The sequence below is a fragment of the Triturus cristatus genome, chromosome 9, assembly GCF_964204655.1.
Source record: "Triturus cristatus chromosome 9, aTriCri1.1, whole genome shotgun sequence".
Classification (NCBI taxonomy): domain Eukaryota; kingdom Metazoa; phylum Chordata; class Amphibia; order Caudata; family Salamandridae; genus Triturus; species Triturus cristatus.
The window spans coordinates 1,217,138,915-1,217,158,788 of NC_140592.1; the positions used below are offsets into that span (position 1 = coordinate 1,217,138,915).

The window sequence follows — 19,874 nt, forward strand, 5'->3', positions numbered from 1 at the left end:
CTCATTTCATCCTTGGCCTGTTTGACTATAGTGCAGTTCATGCTCATTTCATCCTTGGCCTGTTTGACTATAGTGCAGTTCATGCTCATTTCATCCTTGGCCTCTCTGACTATAGTGCAGTGCATGCTCATTTCATCCTTGGCCTGTTTGACTATAGTGCAGTTCATGCTCATTTCATCCTTGGCCTCTCTGACTATAGTGCAGTGCATGCTCATTTCATCCTTGGCCTTTTTGATTATAGTGCACTTCGAGCTCATTTCATCCATGGCCTCTTTGACTATAGTGCACTTCGTGCTCATTTCATCCTTATCCTCTTTGAATATAGTGCACTTCATGCTCATTTCATCCCTGGCCTCTATGACTATAGTGCACTTTGGATGGGCAGAGAACTAGGCAACACGGCCGGCTGGCTTTGATACACGTGTGATTTACAGTCACCACCCCTTGCCATGACCCATGCTGCAAAATCTCTTCATTCTGAAACATATACTACGCATTCAGAAGTGCTGAAGGCGTGTCTTTCAGAACCGTGAGTAAACCGGTTCTCTAATTGGCCATAGGTTAGGGTGCACCTTAGAGAGTGCATACCGCTATGGTCCCTGGTCCTGAGGAAAGCCTCGCGATTGGCACACAGAGGCTGAAACATGTCGACCTAATGTTTTAATTTTGGATGTGGCTGATCAATCTAATCAGTCACAACGTCCACCATACACGTTTTTAACCTAGTCTTACTACCCTACCATTAAACATTTTTTAGGGAGTAGTAAAGACTATTTTAACATCACCTTCTGCACTATCACTTGCACTCAACACTCAAAAAAATCCTGCTCCGCTGTAATCATGCGTTGAAGCACACCGGGGAGGCATTCGGCCTCTCTGGTGGGGGTCCAATGATGAAGCATGTCACCAACTAGGTTGGTGAGTGAGGACCCTTTTAAATAACATGAGTGATTTTTGTTCATAGCCCTTGACATTCTGGCTTCACTCTTTTGTTGTTTATACTTATACCTTTGGGGATTAAGAGTGGAGATAAAGAGATTCCCTCTCTCTCTCTTTGTTTTTAGGTCTCGGGACCATCCGGTCGGCAGACCGGAAGTCCGGAGATTTAATGTCTTAGAGAAGAGGGGCTTGCACCCGCCCCTCTTCTCTCATGTTCTCCATTGGCTGGCCTCTTAAATGCTGGCCAGCCACTGGAGAAGAGGTCCAGTCACTCCGATTATGCCCCGTCCTTTTCGGATCGGGGGGCGTGTTTTTTGCGAAAAGTCTCAGGGAGGAGACAACAGCAAAACACGCCCCCCGATCCGAAAAGGACGCTGCCTTTCTCCGGTGGTGTGCTTTTGCTGTCCTGTTTGGCACTGACTGGCGCCGGTGAATTCAATCAGGACGGGAGGCTCAGAAGACGCTTCTCAAGCTTGCCAGCGAAACAAACAGCAGCCAATAAAACTTTGAAAACTGCATTCACTCGTGAATTAACTCCCCATGTACATTACGGATTACTTTAAGAAATGGCATGTCAGCACTTCCGGGTCACGTGACAACCAATCCAATGGCTGCATATGTTTTTGGGAAATTGTCTAGGACTCGTAGCGTGTAAAATACCGTAGGATTGGAGCATTGGCATCACCTCAGCCAATTACCTTGTGCTATACAGAATTCCGACGTGCACGTGCCTCTATGGTGTTTAAACATCACCCTAAGCTCTTCTCTGTCAGTCGGGGTTTCTTGCGGTTTGCTGGAGGCTGGTCTCGGCTGTTTAGTGACATGCGGTGAGTCAGTCGTAGACCTGATCGTGAACTTCAGTCTAGCGGCGATAGCCGTTCTTGTTTTTAACATGCCCTTCTGGTGCCATCCGCAATTCCGGGCAGTTGACTGGGAGTGGGTAGGAAAGAGGGAAGGGCGGCGCAGCTTCATTGTGGGTTTTTGGAATAGTTCGAGACAGTCATGGTCGACTGTCTAATAACTAAGTACCGATATTGTGACTGACACCTACCATGGTTTTGCACTGATTATCTGTGAAAAAAGTTAGTGGGCTGGTCATGCCATACAGAGAACCTATGCAGCTGGAGGGGCTTCAGTGGCGCTGATGTGCCAGAGTTTGTCTTCCCATTTAAATGGCACCGACATTTTTAGACTGTAATCAGAGCCTCCTTCAGCCTCTCGGTCTCCGCGCTGTGGTGGGGTGTCGGACTGATCCAAGTCTTGGTTGGCTAGGGGGTCCTAAAAGGAGCTGACGATCTACGCAAGGCCATGGTGCCTGGGTTCGCCGCCTTCACTTTGGGCTTTTTTATCATTGGAGTCGTCGGAGTGCTTTATGACGATGTTCCGATTGCTTTGATGGCGTTTGCCATTTCCTATGCCAGCATGCATGGGATTGCCATGTACTGTGATAGCACCTTCGGCTCCTCCGCCGTCGCTTGTAACTACCTAATTGTCACCATTGTCAGCCTGTACCTGGTGGGAGCAAGGTCTCTTCATTTCTTAAGCCGGAAGAGAATCGCCCTCCCTGGTGCGGAATTGCCGAACGCTAAAGCTAAGATGGCTTCCCTCCTCATAGACTCCAGCAGAAATGACGTGGTGGTGATCGGACTGATCGTGAACTGCGCCTCGGCTAGCGTCTTTGGCTGCAAGATCCTTGGCCTAACCACCAGTTTCTGTGTGGGGCAGGTGCCCTGGCTCTGGATGGCTGGATTCTTTCAGGTTGGGGTTTGCATCTTGTCATACCGCTCCTTCGACTCCCTGACTGCTACCCTATTCGGTTTCACCTCCATCCTGAAGTTTGCAGAGGGTTATTCTCTCCTGTACCAAGTCTGGCAGCCAGCTGAGCCCCTGTTCCCTGTCCCATTATTTGCGGTTTTTGCTCTCCTGTTTTTGGTCTTAGCGTTTTTCATAGCAGCAAAGAGCCTGGTGGAAGGCTTATACGTACTGATGTTTGTGGCCTATTGCATCTCAGTGGCCTGTCATCCCAGTGGTTTCTTCCACAGTGGATACCAAGGGGTGAACGTGGCTCTTTATGTGGCCTCGGCTCTTATCGCATTGGCTAAACTTTACAACATGAAAGCGACCACCAAACATGGTCGAAACAAATGCATCCTTACAAAAAACATGAATCGTTTTTTTAACCACATTTTATTGATTGTTAATAAAACAAGCATTTACAATGCAACGGTCTCGGCATTGTTAAAGTTAGAGTTATTGGCATTGCTCATGACAATGCCGTTTCTTTAAATGTTTTAAAAACAAAAACATAAACAAAAATAATGTCATGAGCAATGCCAATAGCTCTAACTTTACCAATGCCGAGACCATTGCATTGTAAATGCTTGTTATATATTCCTTTGAGGAACAACATTTTATCTCCGAGACTAACCGATGCACGGAGAACATCATCATTTGGAGGAGATTCATAGGTGATATCCTCATTCTATGGCATGGAGACGCCCACATATGTACTGAATTCTGTACATTGATCAACACTCTGAATCCATATTTGAAATTCACCAGCCACGTATCTACGAATCAGTATCATTGCTGGATCTGTCGATTTGTAGAGGAGCTGGCACCCGCTCTACAATGAACTACAAGAAACCAGCAGACCGGAACAGCCCTTTGATGTATGAAAGACACCATCACAAATCCCTCAGGGACAATCTTCAAGTTGGCCAATTGCTACGACTATGCCGGCACTGCGACACCGTGCGAGAATAGGATTCAAAAGTGAGAGAACTCGGGAACAATTTAACAGCACGCCACTCTCCACCAAGAACAATCAAACGAGCATACAAGAGGGCGAGGAATAATCACGGCGAAGCTCAACTGGCACCCAGAGTGAAGGCACCTATCCACCATCTCACCTGTGTGACGACTTTCGTGTAATCTTCAAATTAGATTCAGAAGATCATAACGAAGAACTAGCCTGTGTGACGACCGCCATCGTTTTTAGGTCTCGCCTGACCCAGCGCATGCGCTGGTCTGGCGAGACTTATTGAGAGGGCTCCAAAAAGTGCTACCAGGCCAGCCTAGAGCTACAGTGCATGTGCGCGGGCGCGCGCGCCGCGCTTTACCGCGATTACTTTTACTTTCATGTTTGATCGCGATCACTTTCGCGGCCGCACGGCCGCTTTGCATAGCCAATAGATCTCGCTTTTGGGACCTTATAAGTATTTAGTTATGCAACTGTTGCATAGCTAAACACTTATAAGGTCCCAAAGGCGAGACCTATTGGCTATGCCAATGCTTGTTTAGAAATGCCTGAGGTCCCAGGTAGGCCCGCATGTGTGCCAGACTACGACGACATCGCCAGGGAACCGAGAGCCGGGCGGCCTTCCATAGAATTATTTAACTAGGCAGCTCACCTCGCACATTTACCTCCGGGCAGGCAGACCGGAGGATAGGTAGCCGCGAAGAATACCGCGACCCTCCACGTGAGTAAAATTACCTTCCTGGTCCGCTCGATGACTCGATAACGAAACAAGCGCAACAGCGAAACGACCGTAACTATTCTAATTGTCTTCTCTCACACTTTCTTTAAAAAAATACAATAAAATTCAACAGCAGTATCTAGAACCGCAGAAGAAGTGACAGCCCCTGCCTTGACTTAAGGTGCCCTTTACATTTCATTTAAGGGTAAGAGATGGACCCTACCCTCACGCTGGAACTCTTACTACTTTCTTGATATTTCTAAATGTTTGTGTATGTCTCTGCATACTCACCATGAGACCGGTGTTAGACGATCACTTTAATTTCCCTGAGTGTGTGACACATTGCACAATAGGAGTGCCACCCATATATTTTATGTGGCTTGCACGTCATGATCTGTAGTGTACCCTGGTAATTTCATCCGAGAACACAACACCCTAATTTAATTTTTTGGTAAAATGTTCCTTTTGTTACTGTTTCTCTTGCAGGTTAGAAATTCAGACATATTCAGGTCATCTGACCACTAGGTATTTGTATGACCAGTGAATGTTTATTTGGGGGTAACAGTGAATGACCTACGAGACACGATATTCCCGCACAAAGCCCAGAGTAAGGGTAGGGACTGTGTCTCCCCCCATTTATGGTCCTGAAGAAACGCCGCAGATCCCTCCTGGACCACATAGGCATGGAACATGTCGACCCAGATCTCGCACACATAAGAACCAGTTCTCGCACACAAAAGTGGATTGCCCTTCTCCATCATGAGAAACCCACAATCTACATACATCACTTTTTAATCCTAAAATGGGGACCTCAGAATAAAAATAAAACATTGAGATCCCATAGGTGGTTTCAACTCACAATCCACCACTTCCCACAAACGTGCATTCCACATCATGGCTTACTATAAAAAGATCTCTGCCAAAGAGCCCTCTCGTGGGCCCGTGGGGTATTGCAGCATCGACCCCACGAGGAGCAGGGCTTGATGATGAAGCATGACACCTTTACGGGTGTGTGAGGTCACAAATTCCTATTATGTTTATGCCCATCTGGCTTTCCTAATAGTTTCCAAACCTGCAACTATACACTACAGGGAGAACTACCCAATAGGACTAATAGTCAAAAGAAAAACCAACACTAAAATTAAATACAAACTAAAACATGATGATAAGCGTACCTGGCTGGTTTCATCATTACACTCTGCAATTTGCATAATCACTGCCGTGTGTTTATATTCACAGCAGATAGTGGGCACATGGCATGCTTCTCTATAATGGAAAACAAGGTATAGACCTGTGGTCAGGCACATGCATTGATGTACGGCCAGGAAGGAGCCAACAAAAGCAGGAAATTACATTTGAAGAATATTGAGCAGGCTAAACTGTGTTCCCTCAGCAGTGCAAACCTCTACTACAAAGCCAGCAATCACACCTGGAGAGTCGGTCACAGCTCACATAACCTTCAACAGGTTTTGTCGTGGAAACGCTGCAAGCAGAATCCAGAGAGCCAAGAATCCCCACCCTGCTCACTCCCTTAGCCAAAGGTGGCAGTGGTAGAATGAAAGGGGATTAGGTAACGCATAAAGAATACTCAACAATGCATGATAAATGTTGTCACTGCCATACAGAAATAAAAAACAATACCAGCATCCAGCCATCAGTGACAGTCAGTTCCGCCCTGGGGTATGTTACAGCAAGTTTATTTGAAGAGCTTATTGCGAAATAATTCCATTTGTTACATGGTAAAGTCAATTTCCTTTCCCCTATCTGTTATTTCTAGGCCTGCGCAAAATTTTAATTATGCCAGAGTAATTGGCAGAATTTTGTTAATTTTGCATATTGAATTTTATGACAAATGTGATTATGCAACCTCATGTAATTTCGGGGAGAAGTTTTAACACAAGTTGTACCGTTCAGGTAATTTTTTAACATGAACGGAATTTCAGGTAGATTTTTTCCCCCGAGTGGAATGTTTGTGTAATTTTTGTGTGTGAATCTACAAATCTGAACGGGTACAGCAGTGTTTTGAATGCGAGGGGTTAACAAACATTTCAGATAGATTTTTTTACCCAAGGAGACTGTTCGGGTAATGTTTAAGCATATAACTACAAATCTGAACGCGAGCAGCAGCACTGTATTCAACATGAGCAACCGGAAAGCAACTCAAAATAATGGGTTCGAGTTGAATTTTTACCCAAATGGACTGTTTATGTATTTTTTCAGTGTAACATGCATTTCTCATACTTGTGCATAGTTTTGGGTGCTTTTCAGGAACTTCTCAAAACTACTGTACATCCACCCCAAGTTATTTCCTTATTGTACAGATCACTGTCTGTTAGATTAATTAGGACTGTTCATCTACATATGGGTAAACCGTATTACCTATCCCGCTATATTTATTATGTCTGACATTACAGTAGTTGTTAGTAGGAACTGGAAACAGGTTCCAGTTTATCAACTAGCAAAAATTGAGTGTTTTAATGATTCAAACATTCTTAAGCTGACAACGAGCAGGCATTCTCTAAATTTATACCACTTGTTATTTTTAAGTATTTGTTTCATTATTTTTTATATTGCATGGACCCACCTCGTGGACCATGTGCCAAAGTGATGTTCGCACACAAGGGCGCCATGGTGGAGGTTGCACCTCCCTGTGCACGGAAATCTTAGACTCATGAGTCAAGGATGCAAAGTATGATGATTGGTTGCTGTACTGATGCAAGTTATCTATGAATTTCACGCTCCTCATGATTGGTTATCATCATCACAGGATTTGGTAGTTCCAGGAAGTTTGTGAAAAGCTATGGACCATTGAGCAGTACATACAACTGCAATGGATTTTTCTAAGGCAGAAGCATGAGACTTTTCTTTGGTCCATGACCGCTCGATTAATATTTTCAGGTGCTGTCTCTCTCAGATGTCCCCCAGCTCTGGCACTATGGCATTCATCTCTCCCACATTTTGTACTCCTGAGACCAGGAGCTGTGGGTCTTCAGAGGTCCAAAAGTGGCCCCCTGACCACAGCAGAATGAGTCCGTCGGGCTGGAGCTCTGAGTGCTCTTCCTTGCACATGGGCTGCATCACAATGGCCCTAGTCATGGCCCAGCAGGGTAGAGTGATGCAGAACCCTTGGTGACTGCAGACCTGCAGGCTTTGGACAGGATGGACCCTGAATGACACTGCATCTGACTATCTCTTACGTCTTCCACCTGAGACTGGCACAGCCATGTACCTGAATTCAACCAAGGAAAATGGGCTCCATTAATACTGCGATACTGCACATTAGGGCGAAGAGAGACTCTCAGAGCCCTGGGATCAGGGACACTGCACCTTCTGCACTAATAGTCGTGCATGAAATGCACAAAAGTAGGCTTCTATTGCCAGTGCACCCTAGTGTGAAGGTGTGATTGCAGGATTCTCAGGGTCAGCTTGCTCCCAGCCTCTGTTCACCTCACTTTGGGGCAGATGTGCAACTGTTTTTAGCAGTCACAAATGGAGAATCGGGCAGTTTGTGACTGCTAAAATGGCTTTTGGCATGTACTAAGGAATATATGATGGTACATCACGGTGTTTACACCGCAATGCCTTTACAACGCAGGCATTACAACCCAAGTCGTTACAACGACTTGCGCTGGAGGGCGCTGGATTTAGGAATAGTATGATTTACTATTCCACCTCCAGCCTACATACAGTAGGCAAGGTGTTGGAATAATAAATCATACTATTCCTTAGGTTAGAGCGCCATCCAGCGCAAGTCATTGTAATGACTTGTGTTGTAATACCCGCATTGTAAAGGTATTGCGGTGTAAACACCGCGATGTAAACAATGTTTCTCGTACTAAGCCTATTTTGTGAGTCGGTAACTTATCACCGACTCACAAAATAGAGTTTGCTAGTCGCTATTAGCAAGGGGCATGCCAAGGGCATCCCTTCCTAATAGCGAGTTGAAGGGACATGTATGAATGTTTTGTAACCGGAATGCGGTCGCAAAACATTCATACTTTACTGAATCCATGAAGGAGGTGGTATCCCATTCGCAAACAGGGAGGGGTCCCATAGGGACCCCTTCCCTTTTGTAAATGTGGGTGCCACCATTGTTTAAGAGCAGGCAGTGGTCCCACAGACAGCTGCCTACTCTTAAAAAATGAAAAGGAAGCTTTTTTTTAACGCATACCGTTTTCCTTTAACGAAAACGGGCTGCATTTCAAAATTTAAAAAACTGCTTTATTCAAAAAGCAGTCGCAGACATGGTGGTCTGCTGTGCCCAGCAGGCCACCATCCCTGTGAGTGCTGGCCATTCCCAATGGGTCGCAAATTGCGACCTTCCCTGTGAATATTTATGAGGCAGGTCATTTGCAACCCCACGTGGAATTCATAAATATGTCTTAGAGGCATTAGTACATTTCATTTAGCGAGTCTCTAATTGTGAGTCACAAAAATCGCAATTAGCGCTTGTAAAATGAAATGGTCGCACATGTGGACCTTGGCCACCTGATAGTTCAGCTGGGAGCAGGCCATTCATGACGAAACACCGGATATTTGTAAGTCTTTTTAAACATAAGTGTAGAGGATAGGAAACATGTCTTTTACATTTTGTATGATAATATCTAGCACACACGAGAGTGTCACCCATGGTGAAACATGTCCACTTAGCCATCTGCCGAGGCTGCAGCTTAGTAGAGCCCAAATTCCAATCCTTCTACCCAAATGTTTGAATTCTAGTGAATACTTTCTTGCATTTGTAACCCTACATTAAATAAAATAGACAGGTACACGTTCACCACTGGGCTGTTGCTGCATGGAAATCAAGCAATAAACAGGACACAAAGCAGGTAGAGGGGGTGTTTGATGTGACCTGAGTTATCACCAATCGTGGAAAGACACTTCAATCATTTTAACTTCAGGCAACTCAGAAACTTACTGATTGATACGTCACATGTACGCATGCGCACACACCCAGTCACCCCGCACATACAGGTGCACACATACACATACATGCATAAACACAAGCAGACAGGGCCGGCTTTAGAGCTGGTGGCGCCCGGTGCGACTACCCTTTTTGTCGCCCCCTCATGACCACCTCCTCGGATTCCCTCATGACCACCAGGCAAAAGTGCATAGGCCCACTCTCACATACATTTCATTTGTTTTCAAGCACTGTAAAGGCTGTCTTTACAAATAAGACCGCATATCTACCCAGACAAACCCTTTTCAGCAACATTAGGAATAGACCATGAAAGACTGTGGGGAAAAACAGAACGTCCTAACCTAGTTTATGCAGTTTGCATGCAGAGTTCGTACCAGTCACCGTTCTTTATGAGGGTAGTTCTTATGAACTGCGGTTACAAAAGGATCTTTGTGACAAAAGCAGTAATCCACTCAGCTAGCCACATAAAATACAGATCTGCACGGCACACGTTCTATGCAGCAGGCATCTTAACCCTCTGCGCTACTTTATGTCCAGTCAAAACTGCCCCTGGACAAAACTCTGATCTCTCTCTGTAGCGGGAACATTAATCACAAGCGTTATCTTGACATTTTTATTGCTGCCTGAAAAATGGAGGCACAAGGAACTCTGCTGAAGGTGTTTTTAAATCGTAAGTTATTACTATACACAGCGCCTCCTCCCCATGTCAGCACCCCGTGCGGCCGCATCAGTTGTACCGCCCTAAAGCCGGCCATGCAAGCACACACATCTGCACACATATGCAAGTACACACACACACAACCACACACATGCATGTGCACATATTCACAGACACACAAACACATACCTAGGTATACACACACAGGTAGACAATTGTATGTCAGAATATTGAGGCAAAATATAGTGCTACAAAAATGTTGATGAACACAATATTCTGTAGGTAAATATTAACGCATCTGTAGACATATTTACATACTGTGAAGATATATATACAGTGTCACGGTGCATATATATGCAGCTAAGCATAGTAAATCTATAGTTATCGACGCATACTTACCTTCATAATAATGTGGTATTCGATCATTTTGCTATTTTGGATACAATATTCTGGAATAATAACCACACACAGGCAGTCACACACCATACACATGCACAGGCACATAAACACACACAGACACATAGATGGCAAACACTCTTAGGTGTTTACAAGCGAGCAGTCCTGTTTGTAAGAGCAGCTCCCAATCACTGTCCTACATACAACGCGTAGGGGAATGCATTCTTTAAAAGTAATAATTTCTGCATATTGTTGCTTATGAGATTTCAGTGACTGCTTGGAATTAAGACATCCAATGGTTCATCATGCTCTGGGCTATGTTAGACGCAATACTAGCACATGACACGGCGTGGGATCTTACCGGGAGAGCTGGTGCAGCTGCGTACTCACATGTGATGTTTGATGCAATGCATGACTCCAGTGCTTAATTTGTAAAAAAAAGAAGTGCCAGGGCTCTCGTCAGGAGGCCACTGGAGCTTGCACCACACTTTGCCCCAGCTATGCTGCCAGTGATAGTAACAGCACAACTACTAACTAGCACACTTCTAAAAGTGTGACAATTTGGAATATTTCAGGCCTCCAAAGTTCTAAGAATGGCTTGGGCAGCAGGTAATACTCATTTGCAATGTATATTGAATTTATAATTAGCTGTTGTTGTGGTCATCTCTAAATTAGGCCCACAGCGCCACCTTGTGGCAGACTGTCACAAGCGCCGGTGTTGACAATTAAGTGCTGGTGCCGAGCACTGGAAACCACTGGCTCAATTTAAGCACTGCTTGACTCCCTACGATGAACAATATTTAACTCAGCCAATACTGCCATGTGTGCCAAGTATGCAAGCCATGTCCCTATTAGCACATATAAGCTGCTGCAGTGAGTGTGCACTCCAAACTCACCTACAATATGCTGTGCACAGTGTGAGTGAGTCCGCCTCAAAGGTGTAACGAGACACTAAGGCCGGATCTTACTGTAGACATTGAAGACTGACACATAGCTTCCATTTAGTCTAAATTCAGTGGAAACAATACAGCTTAGAGCGACAGACCTTCAACCACAGAATTGTCAGCATTGTTTATCTAAAAAGAAACCCCCTCTCTTGTTGATCTAGGGATTAGCATAATGAGGCTATGTCTTCCTCCTGCACTGATGCTTGGAACAGGTTATGCCTATGATGCTGTTCTGTGTTATGTGTGCAACTGTGCACCAGTGCAAAGTGCTCCCCCTCCCTCATAGGCCTGGTTCGCAGTTTATCTATCATTATTATTAATAGTTGTAGCAGTAGTATTTACACTACTAAATCACGCTGCGACCTTCGAAGGAGTCCTAGCGGTGAGAGAGCCTTCATGAGTAAATGTAACATCTGAAATGGGCATACGTGAAATGGACAGATATTAAGAGGTGTAGTCAGGTTCTGAGAGCCAGATGTATGACAGACATACAAGTCATAAAACCTGAAGTACAACAGTGTCTCAGACACTGTTTGCGATTCCCAAATGGGTCGCAAGGGACCGGCCTCATTAATATGCATGAGGCAGGTTGCAATTTGTGACCCATTTGGAATGGCCGACACTCACAGGGATGGTGGCCTGCTGGGGTCAACAGACAACCATGTCTGTGATTGCTTTTGAAATGAAGCTGTCTATTTATGTTTTTTAATGCAGCCTGTTTTCCTTAAGGAAAACGTGATGCATGTCAAAAATAAAAAGTGTTCTTTTCATTTTTTTTACAGTGGGCAGTGGTCCCTGGCACCACTACCTGCTGTAAAACAAAATGTCGGTGCCCCCATTCACAATGGGGAAGGGGTCCCTTCAGGACACCTTCCCGTTTGCGAATGGCTTACCACCAGTTCGAAATTGGTGGTAATCTGCGAATGTTTTGCGTCTGTATTCCCGGTCACAAAACATTCATATATACCAGAGCGACTCGCTATTAGGAAGTGACGCCCTTTAACTCCCCTTCCAAATAGCAGCACACTAACCCTATTTTGCGCCCGATGGGATGTTTGCCATTGGTAAAATGCATCATACATCTGGCCCGAGTTCTTTCCTTAGCATCAGTAGATTGTCAGTAGAGTGCAGCGCAGAGGGAAGAGAGTTCCACAGCACGGCTGCTCAGACTGGAAAAGCACGACCGCCCACCCGCGCCTTCCTAAATGTAGGTACAGCCAGAGGGTTAGCAATGGGAGATCCCAACAGGCGATGGGGCGTATAGTGTGAGAAGCTTGTCTGACCAAAATAGGCCCTATTTGATGCAAAGCTTTGAGAACCAGACCCAGGGATTTACATGTCACCCTTTAATGCACCAGAAGCCAGTACAGGGCATTTAGGGCAGCAAAGGATGAAGAGGGAGGGGACAATGCTATCTTGGCAGCAGACATTTGACTGTGATAGAGCTGTTGGATCAGGGAGTCTGGTGCACGAGGAGCAGGGAGTCTGGTGCACCGAGGAGCAGGGATCTCCAATAGTCCAAACGCCTTGGAATGGAGCATCGGACGCCCAGAGAAGGACAATGAAATGGGAGAAGTGGCATCCAAGCAAAACAGGGTTTAAAATACTACAAAATCATAAACTGGACACAATATTCCAGTATTTATTTCTAAAGCACTCGTAGACGTCTTATCAACCTGTGAGGATTAAATGCTGCATCAGTCCTACCAGAAAACAAAACTGTGACCTATAGGTTCCACACTGATGTATTCCTTTGGGTCAACCCCTACTAGGAACCTATTATGATTATTTTTGTTAACTATATAATTATAATTTTGCATATAGCAAGCAAATGGTACAAAAAGAGTGGATCGGCTGGAATTTTTACTGAAAGCTGTAGAGTTGGACAGGGTTGTGACTGATGACTGTAGAGAGTCAACAAGACAGTTCACATATTATTATATTAAATGTGATTCATCTATTACATAATGTGTATGTGGCAGAAGTTGTAGATTCTAGGAGCAGAGAAACGGGAGCGCGATGAAGGTCCTACGGGACACTTTATTGACAGAGTTGGTGTACCTCAGTCCTTTTGTGGTCAGTTTTACAGGCAGGCAGGGAAGGAGCAGCCCGAGGTCAGGCAGAAGTCAGGCGCAAGTACACTCCAGTGGATCAGGGGTAGAGTGTGAGAGGAACGAAAGCGAGATTGAGTGCAGGGTGATTGGGAACAATGAGGAGAGGAAGGCTAGCAAATCTCAGAGACGGGGAAGATGAGTTTCTGGAGAGAGTTAAGGCAAGAGATGGGGAACTAGGCTGTGGATGGAATAGAATGTCAAGGTAAGAAGTGCAGGTGGCACTCGCTGCTAAGCCAGTGTCGAAGGGGGATGCCGGCTGGAGTCAATGCTTATTGAAGAGCACTCAGGTATCAAAGCTGATGAATTTAACTAGGGGCCTTATTTAGATCTCGGCGGATGGAATACTCCGTAACAAACATGACGGATATCCCGTCCGCCGTATTACAATCTCCATTGGATATAATGGGATCGTAATACAGCAGACGGGATATTTGTCACATTTGTGAAGGAGTATTCCTCTCCGCCATGATCTAAATCAGTCCCTAAGTGAGATAAAGTATATTTAAAGAGGTTCTCGGGTAGTCAGGTACAGTCAACTTTGCTCCAAACCAGTCAGTTAATGAGAGGGAAACAGCGTTTACATTGCATGCGCTACAACGCATGCAATTAAAATACGGTCGTTCAAACGACCGCGTTGTTACAACGCAAGCCATTACATTGCAGGTAGTTTCTACGACTTGCTGTAGGGGGCGCGCTAAACTAAGAAATAGTATAATTTACTATTCCAACACTATCCCTACTGTTGCACACGCTGGAGTTGGAATAGTAAATTATACTATTCCTAAATCCAGTGCGCCTCCTACAGCAAGTCGTAGAAACGACTTGCAATGTAATGGCTTGCATTGTAACAATGTGGTCGTTGTAAAGACCGCATTGTAATCACCTGAGTTGTAGCGCATGCGATGTAACATTGCATATTCGTTAATGAGATACGCCCAGATCTGGAGTTAGCGAGAATTTTCTAGATTTTACGTACTGTACAAATTTAAGACCACTGAAGGAAGATTGACTACCATGACAGCCCAGATAGCAGCAAATAGCTCCCAATATGGTCTTGTTCGTAGAGAAAGAGATCCTGTGGAGAGCAATGAATCTTCTTGCTTTGGGCTTTAAAAAAATTCTCACCCCAAGTGGATGTTCAGCAGCTACCCCTTGGCTTCGGTGTGGGAGAGATAGTAGTTCTTAGGTAGTGAAAGAAAGTGAGAGATGGCAGAAGACAAAGGGATACAAGGAAGAAGAGAGGGAAGAAAGAAAGAGAATGGAGAGCTAGAAAGAAACAGAGGAGAGAGTGAAACAAAAAGAAGGAGACAGAGGAAGGAACAGGGACAGATATAGTAAGAGAAAGATAAGGCAGACAGCAAGATTGAGGGAGAATGGGAGAAAGAGTATCGGCCCGAGTGATATTGCTGCCAGCTCGGCTCCTGGCTTGGCTCTTAGAGCTAAGCCAGACCCCTGGCTTGGCTCTGGCGCGGCCCGTCCATTGAATTCTCTGGTTTGCCCCCCTCTGCCATGCACAGATATGAAGATGGCAACTCATATTTGGTGCCTGTACTGGGCCACCCTGTTACATTTTTCCATCAATGAGTGAAACCCATACTGTTGGTAGATTTTTCTGTGCCATCTGCCTGGCTTCACATGAATGAATGACCTCCCGTGCTGCGGCTGTACCAGCTGTCTGCCCCTCCCCCACACTCTCCAGGCTTCCCACAGAACTTCACAGACGGGAGGCGGGCTCAGCTCTCAAAACGTCATCAGCACGGGCTAAAATAATCCGCTGGGATAATGGGTGCCAAACTCTAATAGCAGTGAGGGAGCCGGTGCACCCGCCGCTGGATGCAGAACAAAACTGGACATCCCCTTTCACGCGTTTTTTCATTTCCTTCAAATGCCTTTACCCTTGTGTAACTGGACAGCAGCTTTTAAAGGGATGGTTTGACAGCTCAGTTGTCTATAGAAGTATTGCTATCAATTCTTTGAAATGTACACACAAATGCCAATATTTTAAACGAGGAAAGTGGGGGATTTAAAAAATAAAAATAATTGGGAGAATATTGAAACAGAGCGGACGGGAGAAAAAACAAAATAAATTGTAATTGCATTTACATAGCGCTTACGCTGGCGAGGCATCAACGTGCTTTTTCGGCGAGTAGCATGCTACTCCGAAACCCAAAAAGGATTAGTGGTGAATTAGTATAGGGAGATATGAAATTAATTTTAGTGGTGGACATGTGAGTTTGTTATTTGGATTGAAAAAGGATAGTGGAGGAATAGAAGAGGGAAGGGTTTGCATTTATACAGCGCTTGCTGCCCCTGATGAGGTGTCGAAGAGCTTTTCGTCAGGTAGCAGGCTTCTCCGGAACCTGGACAGGATTAGTGTGGAATTGATGTAGGGCCTGTGCTTGGTGCAGGATTCTGTAGTTCTAAAGCATAAAGACCATGTTATGTACAGCAGTGTGTTTCCCACAGCCCTGGAGAGTATTATATATGTGTTATCTGGCCAGCGGCTGGGCAAACAGCTGAACACTACACTGCTGATCTCGCTGATGGATGAATAGGTTGATTTGGGAATGGATGAACAGGACAAGGTTCAGACAGTAATATCACCAAACCAAATAAAACAGGGACGCTTGGAAATCAGAGAACAGTACTGGAAGCAGTGCCCTAAAATCTGGGTTTAACCCATCGTTCTTTTGCTCACTATGCCACCCCAATTTCACCCAGCCATATGCAAAGCAGTCTTTACCCTGTTCCTCATGGGAAGAGTCCAGCCCAAACTGCCAGGCCAGGTCCTCCATGGACTGAAAACAAGCATCCTGGGACCGGTTTTGGGGTAACACTCATCATCAGCCAGGCTAGCTTGAATCTAGTGGGAAAGTGAGCAAGGGACCCACGTCTGGGCATACCCGAGGCCACTTAGGGGAAGCAAAGTAAACACAAGGAGATGATGGACAAAGTGCTGAAACCTTTCAACCACTCACCCCTAGTCACAGATTTAGGTTTAATCCATCGTTCTTTTGCTCACTATGCCACCTAAATTTGTGGCAGAGGCACCAGGAGCGGTCCTGGGCTTTCAAAACTGGCCTCCAAAGGCTCCTCCCCACTGGGAAAATTACTGGTGGATTAAAAGACCCGTCTGGCCCTGATTAAAATGAACTAAATCATATATCTGTGAACCCCCTCTAGATAGTGATGTTGCCCTCACGGGCCACTTTTATGTCGAGTTCTTTCATAGTGGACTGCACGCGTTCCAGTGATATGTAAATAATGCTAAATAAGTTGGATTATCAATAGAACATCAATACTCAGGTGGCAGAAACACTAAATGTTCTAAAATTCCTTACTTAAGGAAAAGTTACTTTCAATCCAGTTGCTGTTTTGCCTCATTATGATCCTGGTGGTACTGATCTTCGGGTACCTGTTCTGTGAGTGCCTCGCGGCTGCTTTTCAGGTCCTGCGGCATCCGGAAGGCGGAGGATTGAAGTGAGCCGCCCCAGCACAGTACGGAGAACTTCAGCATGGAAATTACATGGGCAACACTCCAAAGTACATTTTATGTAATTGACTAGACACCCTTGAAGTAAAACCTTTAAGATGTGGCTTTTAGGATTTCACAATAGAGTCCGAGTATTATGTGAAGACAGAGAAAGCTTGAATGGATTGAAAGGGGCCAGTGTTATTGCAAAGTACCAAGATCTGTACTGAGCAGCAATCAAGCACCGCGCAACACTGCGCAACTCTGAACCAGGAAGTAGCTCAGATGAGAGCCCAGGAAGTGATCCACAGTGTAATATACTCAATTACAAAAGTATTTCAGGCTGATACGGCACCTGAATATTGAATGAACAATATCGAGTATAGAAAATTGTAAATAATAATATAAGTAAGACTAAAATATAGACACAATATACATTTTCTATATCTAACTCTACATAAATGTACCCACGTAGTATATATAACATCAAGGTACGTAGATGTGGAGTTAGGAATAGTAAACCTATTTTTCTCTGTATCATTACCTTTCGATAGTTTGTCCCTCGATAGTCTGACCTCGATATTATTGTCTGAAATATTGTTGGTGCCGATATCCAGTAGTACGCCCTTTCAGGCTTTAGCATGAGGAAACAGCTTGCTTTCAGGGTTGGTTGGAGCCAGAAATGACAAAGGGGGCTATGTCATGGGAGTTGACATTTTGAATCCATGTGTGTGTTCACAATTTGGAACCATTCAATTTTGGAGAGGGGACTGAAAATTGAATGTGCTAGGTAACGGTGGCTCGGATGCTATAAGGAGGGTGGTGCATAACAGCAGGTCAAGGGGACCAAACTCAGACATACAGACAACAAGCGGAGAATGTGGATAGGTGGGTACAGGTGACAAAGCAGCATGGATGCACAGAACTATAATCCACCAAATACCCAACTGGATATAGTAAGTCTTGATTCTTGTTAAGCGGGCACGTCATCAAATGCAATCTCAGACCAGTAGTATACACAACCCGGTGAAAAATCTCATACCCATGAGCGAAAGGCACATATTTTCTTTTTAGAGTTTTATATGGCTCAAACTAGACCCGAGACATCGGGTATCAGAGCGCTTTACATAGCACCAGTTTCGTTACAGAAGGGCACATTCATTTTTGTTAGGCACGGTGAGATTAAGTAATTTGCCCAGAATCACAGGATGTGTAGCGTCGATGCCGAGACTCGAACCTGGTTCCCCAACTTCGAGGTCGACCGCTCTAGCCGTAAGGCTACTTCCTCTCCCCACATATTTGAATAATGAGTTCCTAAAGTTTGAGGTCAACAGCCAAGTTAGTCACAGTGCAGGGCTGCTGCCCCTGAAATTGGCACTATAAATAACGTGGCCAAACGTCACTGGCAACAAATACTAAAACCACTGCTAAGGCCATGGGTAGGCACAACTTTGTAGCAGTGAACTATTGGCTCCCTCTTCTTTTCCCTAAGTTTAGATTCCCTACATTCTTCATGAAGCACTTCTATAATATGCCTCACCATGATGGGTAGTGAGAAGTATGCCTGTGACGGTTTATTCTATGCGGCATGTTTACATTTAGTGCTTATGCACATCAATGCCTGTATTTTACCTTTTAAGATGGAGGCTGCAGGTTTTGCCCCTTGTGCCCTTCCTCAGGGCATTTTCATTGAGATGGAATTTCTCACTGAGTAAAACCAGTGATGCGCAAATCAGGACAACCACATATGCCTGTCCGCTACCTTTAGCCTTCATACATGAGTCATCATCGTCATATAAACTTTATTTGATTTTTAAGTAAAAAACATAAAAGTATATACACAGAACGCAACTGAAGACACAGATAGTAAAAAATGCTTCAATAAGTGGTCCAAAATAACATGTTCATAGAAAAAAAAGAATTCAGTATGTAGACATAAAAAAACATTTAATAAGAAGAAAACATAATTTGGGAACATGATATATTCAATTCAAATGCAATGGACAGCCCCTATTACAAAGTTTGAAAACACATAGGGCCTAAAGACAATCGGTTGTGGTCCGATTGGCATTTACTGCTGCGTTGCGACTGACGCATTACGATGCGTGCGGCCGGAGGACTAACAAAGGCTTTCTGATGGGCTCATGGAGCTTGTCAGTCGGTCGGAATCCAACATAATCTCTACATTTTCCAACATGGTAAGGCTGTCGGAACTCGACATTGGGGACTCTAGCAGGGCCCCCTTCCCTACACGGCCTCCGTGTTTGGCCTGCCCCTAAACATCCCTGTACTGTGTGGCAGGCACCATGAGTTGCCTGCAACACGGTGCAGGGATGTTTACAAACTTCAGTTTCTCAATGGGATCTTGTGCTGCAGGTGGTTTCCGCCTGCTGCACAAGCTCCCATAGAGAAATTGAGGTTTCCAACTGCCCTATGTGTGGTCGCATCCGAATTAGGTGTTCGGAACCGCCGACCTATGGTCAGGCAGTTACCTCACCAAAATGGTGTCGGTCTAAAGCAACTCTGACCAACATCGTAATGAGGGCCTTAGTTGTAAGTAACTCCTGCAAGAAATACGATATAGCAAATTTAATTTATGCATTACAGTGAAAAGCTACATACAGACAGGGGTCTGGTTAAAGCAAACTCATCACACCTAATAGACACTGTGTCACATAAAAACATAATTTGGGTGTTGCTAAAAACTGCAAGAATAGGAACGCTGGTCACATCCGTCTGCAATTCACAGGCAACAAGAGAGGCCTTTTATATTTATAATATAGAGATTGAAATCTGGGGCAGATAAAAACAATGTGCAAAGTATCGCAAGTTGAGATATTAACACACACGCAGGTAGGTAAGTTAGGTTTCTTATACCAACTTCTATTTGGAACATCAACTGATGAAACATCCCTAATGTGTAGGTCAACAACCGACGATGGCGG

General features: G+C 44.8%; 1 protein-coding gene and 1 pseudogene across 2 annotated transcripts in view; one reads left to right on the forward strand and one right to left on the reverse strand.

Annotated features, from left to right (window-relative positions):
• The window catches only part of RGS6 (regulator of G protein signaling 6), a 1,064,816-nt gene that overhangs the window by 685,508 nt on the left and 359,434 nt on the right, over positions 1-19,874 (reverse strand). The gene's annotated exons all lie outside the window — the stretch shown is intronic.
• LOC146799655 (uncharacterized) lies at positions 450-4,909 on the forward strand (annotated as a pseudogene).